Raw genomic sequence first — 13,575 nt, 5'->3', positions numbered from 1 at the left:
CTGCCATGACACCTGATCTAAACTTCAGGTACCTTATTGATTTATTTCAATACAATTCTTATAACACTCCATACTGACATTTAAAGCAATAAATGGTGCTGGGGAAGCCCTTAAATCAAACGAGTGTTCCTGTCTCTCTCTGTTAGGTCATTTCTGAAGGAATCCTTTTGAGAACCTCACAAAGGAGCTGTTTTATATGTAGACAGGGGGAGAGGGAAAAGCTGTAGCATCATAAATATATAATAGCCACTCTATTGTTAAAAAGATTTGCGCTGAGTCTGGTTTCCTTCCTTAACATTTACGTAATGATCATAAGGTCATGCAAGGAAAAATCCTACTCATTCTTTAAGAATGTTTTATCAAGGTGTTGAATTAAGCAATCATACACGAGAGGCCGTTCTTGAACGTCATTATTGGTACGACAGTACTGCGGCAGGACCGAAGCGCTTGCGCCGAGGTCCGTACGCCTGTACTGGAGTACCAATCATTTCATAATGTGGGCTAATTTGCTCCCAAACCTACGCTTTCTGCTTGAGTTAATCTCCGTCAGAAATTAGTTCCTAGAAAGTAGTTCCCATGGTAACGGTTTGGACACTGTTCTGAAATCAACCATTTTCTCCTGGGTTTTTAAGAACACTTTGAGACATTTGACAGCCCAGGTAGTTGACGCCAATGTACTCTTTTCGTTGTGACTTTTTTCCAACGCACTCAACTCGTCAGTTGAAACAGCCGCAAATCTTTCGTTGGTTTTGTGGTCTGTGTCCATGTCCAACCTTTCATCAATATTGAGGCCCCACAACAAATCAAAATTAACTTTAAAATCTGACATTTTGTAGCTACCGATTTCCAACGAGAGACAATGTATAACAGTGTAACGGCTGTGTGTCGCTAAACGTCGCTATGGAAACCACACGATGTAGGCTCATGGAAGTAGTTTCGGTAGGCTAGTGGCGTGTGTAGGCCACTGGATACTTTGTGATTAGGCACGTTCTATTTGATCGTTGTTTGATCGTGTAATCAAACACGCCTATTGACCAATCAGAGAGCTTGTTCAAACCTATGTGTTATAGAATATTCTTTACATTTTTCTGCACTTCAACATGGCACAATTCCCATGGGGATTCATTCATAATTAAAAAAAGCGACCATTAATGTTGAGAAACACTTAACCGATGCACCGAGCAAAGAACCAGCATCAAACTCCCAGAATGCATAATGGTTTAAAGTTACTGCAGTGCAAAGCAAACACAATTAATATAATGGTTTAAGGAGCAGGAAGGAGCCTGGAGTATGTGTTCTCATATTTACAGGAACTAAATTAGATTAAAACCATGTTGTTTGTTCCCTTGCAGGTTTAAAAGTTGCAGCATAAGGCATGTGTTGTACATTAATCTTTCATGAGATCAACACAGAAAATATAGTGCACTGCCTCACCTCATCCGTCATACTCGCCTAATCCTGCAGGTAGAAATATGTTGTAAGTGGTTTTAGTTTCACATTTAGACAGGAAATGATAGAAAAGCCTAATGCTAATGTTGTTTTAAACGTTAGTTCTCGTCTTGTGGGAATAATTAAGTCAAATCATGTTGTTTTTTAAAGGCTTTCTGCTGGGGGTTACATTTCCCTGCTGATACTGTTTTATTTCGACGGGCTTGAGCTGCCTGGTTTTATTTCTGCTCTTCCCATCAACAACAACGCTTGTTTAACTTGTTCACTTGGGACGAGTCTTCACATTACACCCTGGATTCAATTTTGCTTGGCTTCTCGGTTTGTCTTTGCCCACTAAACAACCAGCCCGTGCTCTCTCTGACCTCAATTTGTCTTTGGTCCTGCCTCTGAAATGAGCCTTATATCCCCCCCAGATCGTTCTCACCCTGTGGAAATTGTTTACTCAGATATGAAGGTGAAAAAATGGCTGATCAAAGCGTTTTTGGAAAAACTAATGACTAGAATATGCTGTCTTATACATCATAAATATTTGAAGGAATACACTTTCTGGTCATTAGTCAGGCTTGGAAGACACAGGAGTTTATTATTTACGTAGTTTTTGCTTAAATAATGAGGTAGGAGAAGGTAAGATGGAAAATCTAAATTCAGATACTGTATCTGTACTGTAGCATCATACGGTATCCCATGTGCAAAGAAAATAAGGAAAGGAAAATACATAATTTGCAGACATGTTAAACACCACCTTAGAGAGCCAGGTATTTTTGAGCAATTGTTATGATGGTGAAAGTCAAAGGCAAAAAAACAAGAACAACGAAAAGATACCATGCTGACTTCCTGTTCAGTTTAAAATATGGCTCATAGAGGATCAATCAGAAAAGTCCCAAAGTTTGTGTTAATTCCAGTTTTGGTTCACAGAATATAGAATAATAAAAAAGTGCATTATGTAATGTGGACTAATCTAAGGATGTAACATCTATATTAGATATTATTTAGGTATACAAGGGATATTTTAAAATTCTTAAATATAGCTGAATATACTTCAAGGAGAATGACTCTTGAGAAGTTTTTACATACTTTTAAAACACATACATGTTCAAGGTTGAAGGGCTTAAAGAACCTGGGAGTTGCCTTTAACAACCACAGCCCGCTGGGTTAATGGCAACTTACCTTAAAGGTCCCATGTCATGGCCATTTCAACTGATCATAATTCCATTGTTGAGGTCTACTAAAATATATTTACATTGTTCAATTTTCCAGACTCACATTGGTTTCTCAAACAGCATCTCTGTATAGTATGTGTATTCACTCTGTCCTAAACGTCTTGTTGTAGCTCCTGCCCCCCCCTCCCTATGAGCCCACTGTTCTCTGATGTGTGTTTATGTGTTACAATGGCATTTGTTAGCAAGCAGAAAATGACACCAGCAATGACAAACAGATGAGAATGCTGCTTGGGGTCTGGGTGCCGTGTTGGCGGGACGTTGAGGGGCTCTCTGCCGCGAGGAGCGGAAAGTGTGAGCTGGATTACTGGTGTTGTTTCCTGGCTGCTGCTTGGGGTCTGCGAGACAGCGAGACCCAGCCCGAACCAAGCCCGAGCGAACACACACACCCGCAGCCTCCCCTTGTCCCGCCGTCTCAGGCTGAGAAATCCGCGGAGCTGCAGCTGAGAAAAGATTGAGTGTGTGTGTGTGTGAGGAAGTCCGCGGATTGGTCCAAACGTAACGGCTCCGCGCACGTAACGTCACTATACCCAATATGTCACTGTACCCAGGAAGAAAAAGACAAATCTCCAACGAGGCATTCTGGGGCAGCATAGACAGGTCTTTTCTGTGTTAGAGTTTTACTCGCTAGAGGGTTTGTGACTCTGCAGACCGTTGACATGCATAAAAAGCTACATAACACACAAGGGGACGGGTAATAACCAGAAAAGCATGACATGGGACCTTTAACATATATTAAATAAAAAGTATTTTTAGAGGCTCCTTAGAGGCATACTTATGATTAATTGACACTTCATCGTTCGTGCAAAGTTAACACAGACTTTTGCACTCTTATCTGCCTTTTTCTCTGCCCCACTTCATTTTGTATGCAGAATATCTAGAGGTGAGAGATAGGAGGAAGCAATAGGGAAAAGATGTTGGGCCGGTCCTGACTATTCCGGGGTCCTGAGCAAAATTCTGCTAAGGTGCCCTCCATGACCTGAGAGCTGACCATTAGACCGTCACTCCAGTGCTCCCACTACATTACTCCCTATTTAAAAAAGGAGTTTGCTCTATCTGTTGCTTTAATAAGAAGTGGACCTATGCAGAATATATTTCATGGAATCGTAAGATAGGTTAAAGGCCATGTAATGCATCTAACACAGGTGTTTTTTAAGATGTAGTTTAGATATCACCAGAATACATTTTTTTTTTTTTAAAGTTTGGTCATAATTAAATGACATATACGTTAAAAAACGATGTTGGTTCCGAAGTTTGCCGAGTACGCCCCCGATCACTCCCGAACGACCGGTGACGTCACACGTGGCAAATATTGCCATTTGATCAAATCAGTCAAAATGGCAAGCAACGCGACAACTTCAGACAGCGATAGCGATCATTCAAGCTCAGATTCGGTGGGTTATCTGGATTCAGTTACAGAAGTAGAGAGGGAACCAGCTAGCCTTTCACTTCAAGGCATCTTGCCTTATCAGTACGAGCCTCCTGCCCGGCAATCGAACAACGAGGCAGAAACTTGTGAAAGAGAAGCGGATTCCGCAGCCGGCGAGACTCGAGTCGGCAATACTGAATGGTAAATTCTGTTTTATTTAATTTGACCTGCACTAAATGTCGATCTTAATTTGTCATCTGTTCCTCACACGTCCGGCAGATATATATATTTTTTTTTATGTTATGTACAATATTCAGGGTTACATGTCAATGCTGTGAAAGCATGCCCACTGCAGATGAATGTGTATGCTGCAGAGAGATCTGGCAGGTGATGGAACAAATAGACAGTTTGCACCCTACTGACCAGATAGAAGACACCGACGAGAAACCAAGGTGCATTATTAGCCACCCAGGCTTTAGAGAAGGCTGTCTCAGTGTTTGGACACTGAAAATAGCGTATCTTCAATACAAACAACAACACAGAGCAGTTGATGGCCCACTACACCAGTAAGTAAATATTGATTGACCCAACTGCCTATTGCAGCTTTGCTTTCATATAATACTTTTAGTCGCTACAGATATGGTACACTTTTAAAGATACCATTAAACTCTTTCAAGCAGTCATAAACAGCTTGGCTTTTATTTTTTCTGTGTATGCAAGTTCAATGTATGCTTGGGAAAAGAAACAACTACACATGTGAGGAAATATATAAGAAGTCTATGATTCTGTCAAGCAGTCATGTACAACCTCATATTTATTTTTTACAAGTAAAATAAAAATATCATGTTATAAGCCAATTTGTAACCATTGCTACATAATAGTACTACAGAACATTTTATTTTTCTCCAAATATATTTATAATCTGTACTCTTTTTTCATTAGGAAGTATCGATATACAGCTTATCGACAGTTTGTACGTTGGTGCTGGGGTGTACTCAGCCCAAAAATCAGAGTCCCGCTGCCTGCATGTGCTGTAACCGAGATACGGAAGACTTACCCTGAACCGGGAGGCCGCTATCGGGGATTTCAATGGCCAAATCTGTAATTTGACATAAATCCTGCAGCTGAACTGGTTAAAATGGTTTCACATGATGTAAATAATTTACAAAGTACGTCATTTACAATATTATTTTTCGGAAATTCGTGTACAATGTGACCTGACAGGCTTGAATTACCACAAAACTGAACTACACATCGCTTCACCATCATGAATTGTTAGATAAAAAAAGTTTAGCGAGGTCCGGTTACACATATGTTGAGCGAAAATAGCGGAAGGATACAAAACAACCAATCCAGACGAGGCTGGTGTTTGCCACGTGTGACGTCACACAGCTGGGTTAATGGCTGGCAAGCTTTTTGCTACCGGAGCGGAATAACACGGGAAAGTGGCACACATTTCATGTTATTTGGGGGGTATTTATGGAAAGAATCATTGATGTTGATATGTCAAATGAAACAGTGGAAAGTGATGAAGCGATTTATTAACACAGAATAACGTTTATTTTGGACATTTCATGGACTTTAATATTAAAATAAATAAGACATTGTAGAATATATAAAATGTAGAACATGATAAACTATAACACATGAGCACTAGATGAAAGAGGATCACCAAAGTCATTATAATTCCAGTGTGCGAAAAAGTACACGTCCCACCGTCCGGGACGTGTTATTTACAATATCGGACAAGTAGATATTTCAATTGACTTGTCCGGCGGACAAGTGACGTTTTTCGCCCTGATTTATTGATAAATTCAGTTTACAGAAGGCAGAACTCATTCGCAAATTGTCAGTGTCCGCCATTGTTTGTTTAGAAATGTTAGTTTCGGTTCTGCTTGTCGATTCCTAAGGGAATGCATCTCGCCGCTTTCTGTACAGTTAGGGCGGGGCGGGGCAGCGCTGGAAGTGTAGCACAGTGGCAGGGTTGGGAAGCAAAACTCTGTTCCGAGTAGGAACAAATAACAATTGTCCGGTACCGGGATTAATAAGAGTTGTGGGGACAGGAGGCGAGGCCGAGCCCCGCGGACCACAGCTCTCTCTCTCTCTATTCTCCGGATCAGCTGTTCGCTGCATGGTGCAGCTCAGCGTCTCTCTCTCTTTCTACACACAGCGGATCCGCTGCCCGTTTAACAGCCTCATCTTTTTCAAACTTTCTTATGTTCTTTCTCTAATACGTAATGAAGGTTATTAAGCGTTTTAGCTCCTGTGTTGTTAATATTGACCGCCATTTCCTTTATGAAGTGAAGCAGCCTCCCTGTGTCCTCGCGCTGTCCTCACATCCCCGGACCCCCAGACTCGGAGGAGCACAGGGATGTCAGTATTGTTTATGAAGCAGGGTATAGAAAGTACATTATTGAAATGAAAATACTATTTATTTACTTTTACAAACAGTGAGCAGCTGGGCAGCTGCAGCATGTAATACACATGCGTAAGGACATGTGTAAGCGTGCAAGCGTCTTTGAGTTGTAGAAAAGCGCTAGGCCTTATTATTAGGCTACTAATAAGTAGCCTAATAATTAATTATTACTTATTATTATAAGCTATTATTATTAGCCTATTATCATTATATTTAAGGCCTAGCGCTTTTCTACATAGGCAGGTATCAGGCAGGTTGCAGTGTAACATCAGAGGAGACTGGGCCAATTGTACATTCTCAAACTGCACCACTTAGAACTAACTAAATAATGAAGAGATTATTTTTATATAATTGTATTCAATAACCATAAGAAATTAAACAGTATGAAGTGATTTGTAAATAGGAATACAGATTTGACTTAATGTTTTCATAAATATATTTTTCTCCCACTTTATCATGGGACTTATTTTTACCCTCTCAAAGAACCGAAAATAACCAGAATCGAAAAGCAGAACCGGAATCGTTCGAATCCAAACGATACCCAACCCTATGTGTGAAAATGTAAAATACGATGGCGAAGAAGAAGATTCCAGTGGCCCCAATTTTTGTCCATTCTGGACAAGTGAAAAATGTATTCGGACAAGTAAATTGCCAAACTCACTTGTCCATGGACAAGTACTCTCTAAAAACTTTTTCTCACACTGAATTCACCTCATCATTTCATAGCAATCCAACCATTATTTGTTGTTATATTTCATTCAAACATCAAGGATTCATCACCTCAAACTACAAGCAGCATTCTGTGTCAATCCATCTGGGCCACATGTACTGTAAAGTGATAATGTAAGGCATCAATAACACTTGACACTATCAATACCTGAAGTGAATAGCTCAGCCAACAGTTGTGAGGACTTTTCACTGGAAGCCACACAAGTCAACCTGCTGGTGATGGAACTTTATTAATATCTGTACAAGATCCATCCATTAGTTGTACAGATATTTCAGGCTGGACCAAAGTCCAACGGAGCCTGAACCTTTTGATTGACCATCATGAGACATGCAGTTCAATGCTCTTCCAGCAGGATATTTTTTTATGTTTCTATTTTAGTTTATTGACTGATGATCCGTTGCTATTGCCTCAGTATTTTTCCGTCAGTGTGAGGACTCGGCCACATACTAATAATATAATACGCAATACAACTGCTACCCCAAAACTAACCAACGCCTCCAGCTTGAGACGAAAATATTATTTTGAAATACAAAACTGCCAGCCTAATGCTTGCCTCTAACCAAAAACTGAATAAACAAATAGTGTTTTTGTATTTTGTGTCAGTAAAAACTTCTTCTTCAATGAATCGTCCACAAAATTGGAAAACTGGCTCTCAGGGCAACAACTTACTGATAACAATTATACTTTTTTTTATGCAGTCCATTACAAAACATATCTCTTGCAACATTTCCATCACAGAAATACAATAACCCAGAATACATTTCACGCTTATTATGCAGGAGGTAATGGAACTGGTTAAGTAAGCCACATTTGAACTACAATAAATTGAAGACACATTTATTTATTTCTATTTATGATATTTCCTATCATATTATGGGTGTATGCTGAGGAAAATGTGATGTGATGCAAGCTCATTATTTTTAATTAGCTCAATCTTCTCTCTGTGTTATCACCAGTTTCACCGTTAACTCTGCAGCCTGTCAACATGTTTTTGTTCCCGCTGCTGAACGGCTACTGCCAGCCAACTGCAGCCACACATACAAAAACTTTAATAACGTGGCATGGTCTGGATTTCTTTTAGGTCATAAATCAGTGACACAGTGGAATGAATCAGGCATGCATTTATACAAAGAATTGGTGAATATTCCTAGAGGGGTGGGGGGAAAAAAATCACTTCTGCAGCGTCATTGGTACGACCCATGGTAGCGCCTGGTGTGGCTCCATCAAGCACAACTGGCAGTGCTCATTGGTGTGAAGCATTGTAATACATTTCATCCAAAATTCTTCAAGAATTTATGGTTTGTCTGCAGGAACAACGGCCGTCCAAATACACTGTAGATGCGTTGGGGACCGCTGCCCTCATGATTTTTAAGACACTTTTAAGATTAGACTAGATGGATGAATAAAGTATGAATCTGACAAAGCGTGCAGGACTTGTTCCGAATCCCAGAAATATTAAATCCTTTCATATCCCAAGGCTATGTGGAGAATTTCCCTTTTTCCCTTCATTCATGTCTCTTGAATCAATGCAGCATAAAATGTGTGTTGCCTGGGGAGCGGAGGAAGAGGAGGGCACCAGTGAAGATATCCATTGTGTTGACTTCAAACACAATCAGACATTCAATTATATTTCAAGTTTCCTAATCTGTTGTGATTCTCTTCATAGCTCTGTGATACTTAATAAAACTGTCACTTGAGATTTGGTAATGCAATTGTCCATTTCTGAAAAGTTTCAGTGCTTTTTTTCACACATTCAACTTGTTTCCTGTTTTTTAATGCTTAGGCTAATTCAGTATAATCAGTCAGACTGGAGCAAGAACCGCAATTTTACAACTTTATTCAAATTTAGCAGTAAATAAGTGCATCATTGTTTATGCACTGATCCATTAATCACAAATGTGATTTAGTTAAAATCTCACGACATTTCAACCTTTAGCGGGGATAATTTGCATGTTTAACGCAAGTAATAATTCAATTTGTAATGAGATAATTAATCACAGTTGCCAGTGCCCAAATGAATGAATGCCACAGCCTAACAAATAGAATACAGAGCTGTGTAGGAGCAGTGTGGAGTTGCCTTCAGAAAGGGGGAGAACCAATGAGTGCCAGGGCACATCAAATATTTAATTCAGATGCAATATTTTTTGTTTTGTTTTTGCAAAGGATAAGCATGAAAAATGAGCTCCCGTTGTGACAAAAGGTTGAAAATGAAATGGAACAGGCGATCCCTGCAAGAATGGAAAATAAATATTATCTAGCCTGGTTGATTTCTCTCTTCCCAGAGATGCTAAGATTTATGCAAACAGTAACAACACAGAAAAGGCTGCTGGCTACTGTGATGCTCTGCGTTTAGAGCGTGTGTGCATGTGTGTGTGTGCATGTGTGTGTGTGAAAAGGTACAATTGAATATCCATAAAATAACTGGTGTAGACCGGTTTGTACATATTACATCCAAAGCTTTCAAAAGCACATCTTGTAAACCAGGTCTTGGCCTGGGGATGTTCGGTGTCAGTGACACTGCTGCAACATGCTCATATACAGCCTTTTGTAAAGACATGATTATTCCGTGTAAGCAAGTCAAAATATACCCTAATAACAAACCATGGGTGACCAAGGCGGTTAAGTCCAGCATTCAGAAAAAGAAACAAGCTTTTAAACAGGGAAGTGCCTCTGATCTGCATAATGCTAATAGGGAACTTCAAATAGAAATTCTGAAAGCTAAACAGCATTTTAAATCTGAACTACAAAACAATATCGCTGCAAACAACCTTGGCTCAGTCTGAAGTAGCATGAAAACCATAACAGGCCTCCGGGAAACAAAGAATAGCTGCCATGTGACTCTGGATGGCTTTAATTCAGATGTTGAGTTTGCAAATGCACTAACACATTTTTTTCTCGATTTGACACATTTCATTTGAGTAATAATATATCTGAACTGAAGCTTAAACTTGAAGACAATAAGCATTTTAACATAGATCAGAGGGAAGTGGAAAAGGCTTTCCGTTTAGTAAAAATAAATAAGAGTCATGGACCTGACAACAGCTGCATTCGTCTACTTAAACTTTGCGCAAAATAACTTAGCCCTGTGTTCCACTACATTTTGAATATGTCACAGCATGTGCCAAAGGTTTGGAAGGATGCTGTGGCAGTCCCTGTTCCCAAATCCAGAGGCCCCAAAACTCTTAATGATTTTAGACCATTTGCACTTACATAAATTCTAATGAAGACATTGGAAAAACTAGTCAGAGCAGAAATCTTAAGGAAGACTGAGCATGCACTCGATCCCATGCAGTTTGCTTACAGGCCACACAGAGAAGTGGAGGATGCCACCGTCACCTTATTCAATTTCAGTAGAAGCTGCTGGGACTCCCAGCAGCTTCTACTGAAGCCTTCCGAGTAAATCGCCAGAACGCCGACACATCCTCATCTCCACCGCTCCCATGTTTTATTTTGTGTTGCAATAAGTTAGTCTCTCTGCGTTTCTGCGCTGGGCTAAATGCTAATGCTAATAATGCAATGCGAGGATAATAAAATGGCGGCTTCACAAAACTTTTGGGGAGTTTTACGGGGCGTGGTTTGCAATCCGCCCAGCCAATCAGACATAGGAACCTTATTCTCCCACGAAAGTACCTGCTCTCTAGCAGGGACTGAAAAGGGGGTAAAAAGGTTCTCATGAACTAATTTAGTTCCTGGGGCTTTTTGGTGTGAACGCAAATATATCATAGTTCTGGTGAACTATTGTGGGAAAAGTACTCTGGTGTGAACGCGGCTAAAGAGTGAGGGTGAATGGGACCCTATCTGATCAAGTCAGCTCCTCCACTGGCTCCCCACAAGGATGTGTCCTTTCGCCATTATTATTTATACTTTACACTAATATGTGTCAAAGTAGGTGGGAAAATAGGACAATTTTAAAGTGTGCAGATGACTCTGTAATTGTTAGTAGGCTCCAGGACAATGAGACCAGCCACGGCCCTGTCATTGACGACTTTGTCAGGTGGTGTGAGGAGTCCTATCTACAACTGAACATAAGCAAAACCAATCACATGATCATTGATTTTAGAAGACATCCCCACATACATGAAGTCTTAACAATCCAGAATCAGAAAGTAGAATTTGTGCAATCATACAAATATGTCGGGACAATTATTGACTCAAAATTGAGCTCTGATCCAAACTGTGAAGCTGTGTGCAAAAGGGGGCACCAGCGTTTGTACTGTCTTAGGAAACTGTCCTATTTTAACATTGACAAAACCATGATGATCAGGTTTTATCGTGCTTTTATCGAGTCAATTCTTTCTTTTTCACTAATGTCATGGTTTGGTAACCTGACTTTAAAGAGCAGAAACTCTCTGACTCAGATCATAAAGTGGTCCAGCAGGCTGATTGGTGAGCCACAGCTAAACTTGTACCTCAGGCGGTTAAAGCGGTTATCCAGCTCCATATTAGACGATGACTCCCACCCTCTGCACTCAGAATTTAAGCTTCTTCCTTCGGGCCGGAGGTTACTTGTTTCAAGGAGTAGAATGAAGCGGTATCAAAACAGTTTTATCCCAGCAGCTATTGCACAAATTAACACATCATAGGAGCGTCACACAGATGCCTATTTTTATTTATTTATTTAATTGTGCATTTTGAATGTCCATGTTTGTACTAGTGTTTTCCTTCTTAAAATGTTTTTTAAATATTTTGAGATTTGGTTGAGCAGGGTACACTTGTACTTTTACTATTCCTTTATTAGAGATGTTTCTGTTGTTTGTGTTTGTTTTTAGTGTCAGGATGGAACCCTTGGCTTTTTTTTTCAGAATCTATAGGCCTACTGGTACAAAAAAATAACCTGAACCTGAACCTGAAGCTCCAACATGCAAATGTCAACAAATGAACTGAATCTAGAAACGTAGTTATCCACTAAATGTAGACTGTGAAATGGGTGGATTGCGTTATTAATTGCATGGTTGGCAGTTTAATGGACGGCAGCCTGAAAAGCTTTATATAAGTGTATTATATTTAACATTTAAATTCAAGTGTCATAACTATCTGCACTTTGAAATCTACCTCTGAGGCTCATTAGCTGTAACTCGATGTATAACTGCAAGGGGGAAGAAGTGACAGTGAAGATATAAATTAAAACAACAAACTGAAAAAAACATCACTATAAATGGGAAACAACCAACTTCATTTAAAAAAACTGTCTTATAGTAGTTTTACAAACTTTTTCAAGGGGACATGTGAGCTGTTGTTTCACTTTTGTTTTAAATAACCGAAGCACATAAATAAACCACTGTACGCATTTCCATTAAAGTGCTTTTCTTATGTAATATTAAGATTGTCAACAATAATAAATAACTCGTTTCCTACTTACACAACAGCGAAGACAAGAACGAGTTTAGAAGTGATAAAGGCAATTGAGAAGCAATCTACCAAATAGAGTGAACAGGAAATCAAAAACGCTTTTGCATTTTTAAATGACTTCTTTCGTGTTTGAAGGTCATGGTTCCCTAACACATCTCTACTGATTAGACATAGTTCTATTTGGCAGAAGATTCATCAAAGTCCCTTTATTTAATATACAGCACATAGGAACATCTGCCATTCCCCGTACCCTGTAAACATGACTGCCATGGAACCAAACAACAAACGTGCCAAGAGCTGAGTGAGAAGAGGGAGTCCTCGAGCTGTAACACATTATTTTTAGTGTACATTTATGAATATATAATAATGCTGTCACTAAGATTGGCTGGTGTGATTGATTTTTTTCTTCTAATCTTGGCCTGACTGGATGGGCTAGGCCAGGGCTACTCAAACTTTTTTTTAAAGGTCCACTTGTGAATTGTATACAAGGTCAATGGTACTGATCTAGTAAAGTCCCCCCCCCCCCCCGGGGAGCGGAGCAACGAAACTGAAATTAAGAAGCAGTTTCGGCGCGCTATGCATGGGGCCCCCTTGAGGGGGTTTCCCGACATGTCGTTGCAGTAAATTAAAGGGTGTTTCATGTTGTCGTTGCTGTGGACCTTCTTAATCTTTTTTGATGTTTTAAAAAAAAAAAAACATATATTTTTAAATTGCTACATTTATTCTGGTTTGTTTTGTGTTTGTATCTTTTATTTTAAATTAATTAATTAATTTTATGTTTTGTGAGCTGAGCTGTGTGATTTTATATTGAATGTATCTCTCTGTACAGCACTTTGGTCTGGAGGTTTTAAAGTGCTATATGAATAAAGTTGGATTGAATTGGATTGATCTACCTTATTTGGGGGCCCCCTTCTGGTCCAAGCACTTGCCTGCCTTGCCTGTTGGTAAACGGCACCCCTGTATACACACACACATTCAATACATACATACAGTATGATGGCTTGAACTAGTGGGAGAAATGGCACTGTTTGTCTGTAGCCAATGC

General features: G+C 39.7%; 1 protein-coding gene and 1 long non-coding RNA gene across 3 annotated transcripts in view; both read left to right on the top strand.

Annotated features, from left to right (window-relative positions):
* The window catches only part of LOC307035045 (metabotropic glutamate receptor 4-like), a 197,070-nt gene that overhangs the window by 116,422 nt on the left and 67,073 nt on the right, over positions 1–13,575 (top strand). The window lies entirely within an intron of this gene.
* LOC307035072 lies at positions 5,729–7,127 on the top strand. The gene is made up of 2 exons (XR_013807001.1): positions 5,729–6,549; positions 6,676–7,127. It is a non-coding gene; the product is annotated as an uncharacterized lncRNA (long non-coding RNA).

Source organism: Notothenia rossii, assembly GCF_949606895.1.
Source record: "Notothenia rossii genome assembly, chromosome: 4".
In the NCBI taxonomy this organism is placed as follows: Eukaryota; Metazoa; Chordata; class Actinopteri; order Perciformes; family Nototheniidae; genus Notothenia; species Notothenia rossii.
Note: the sequence above shows the minus strand (reverse complement) of the source record. Positions and strands in the feature narration are given on the sequence as shown.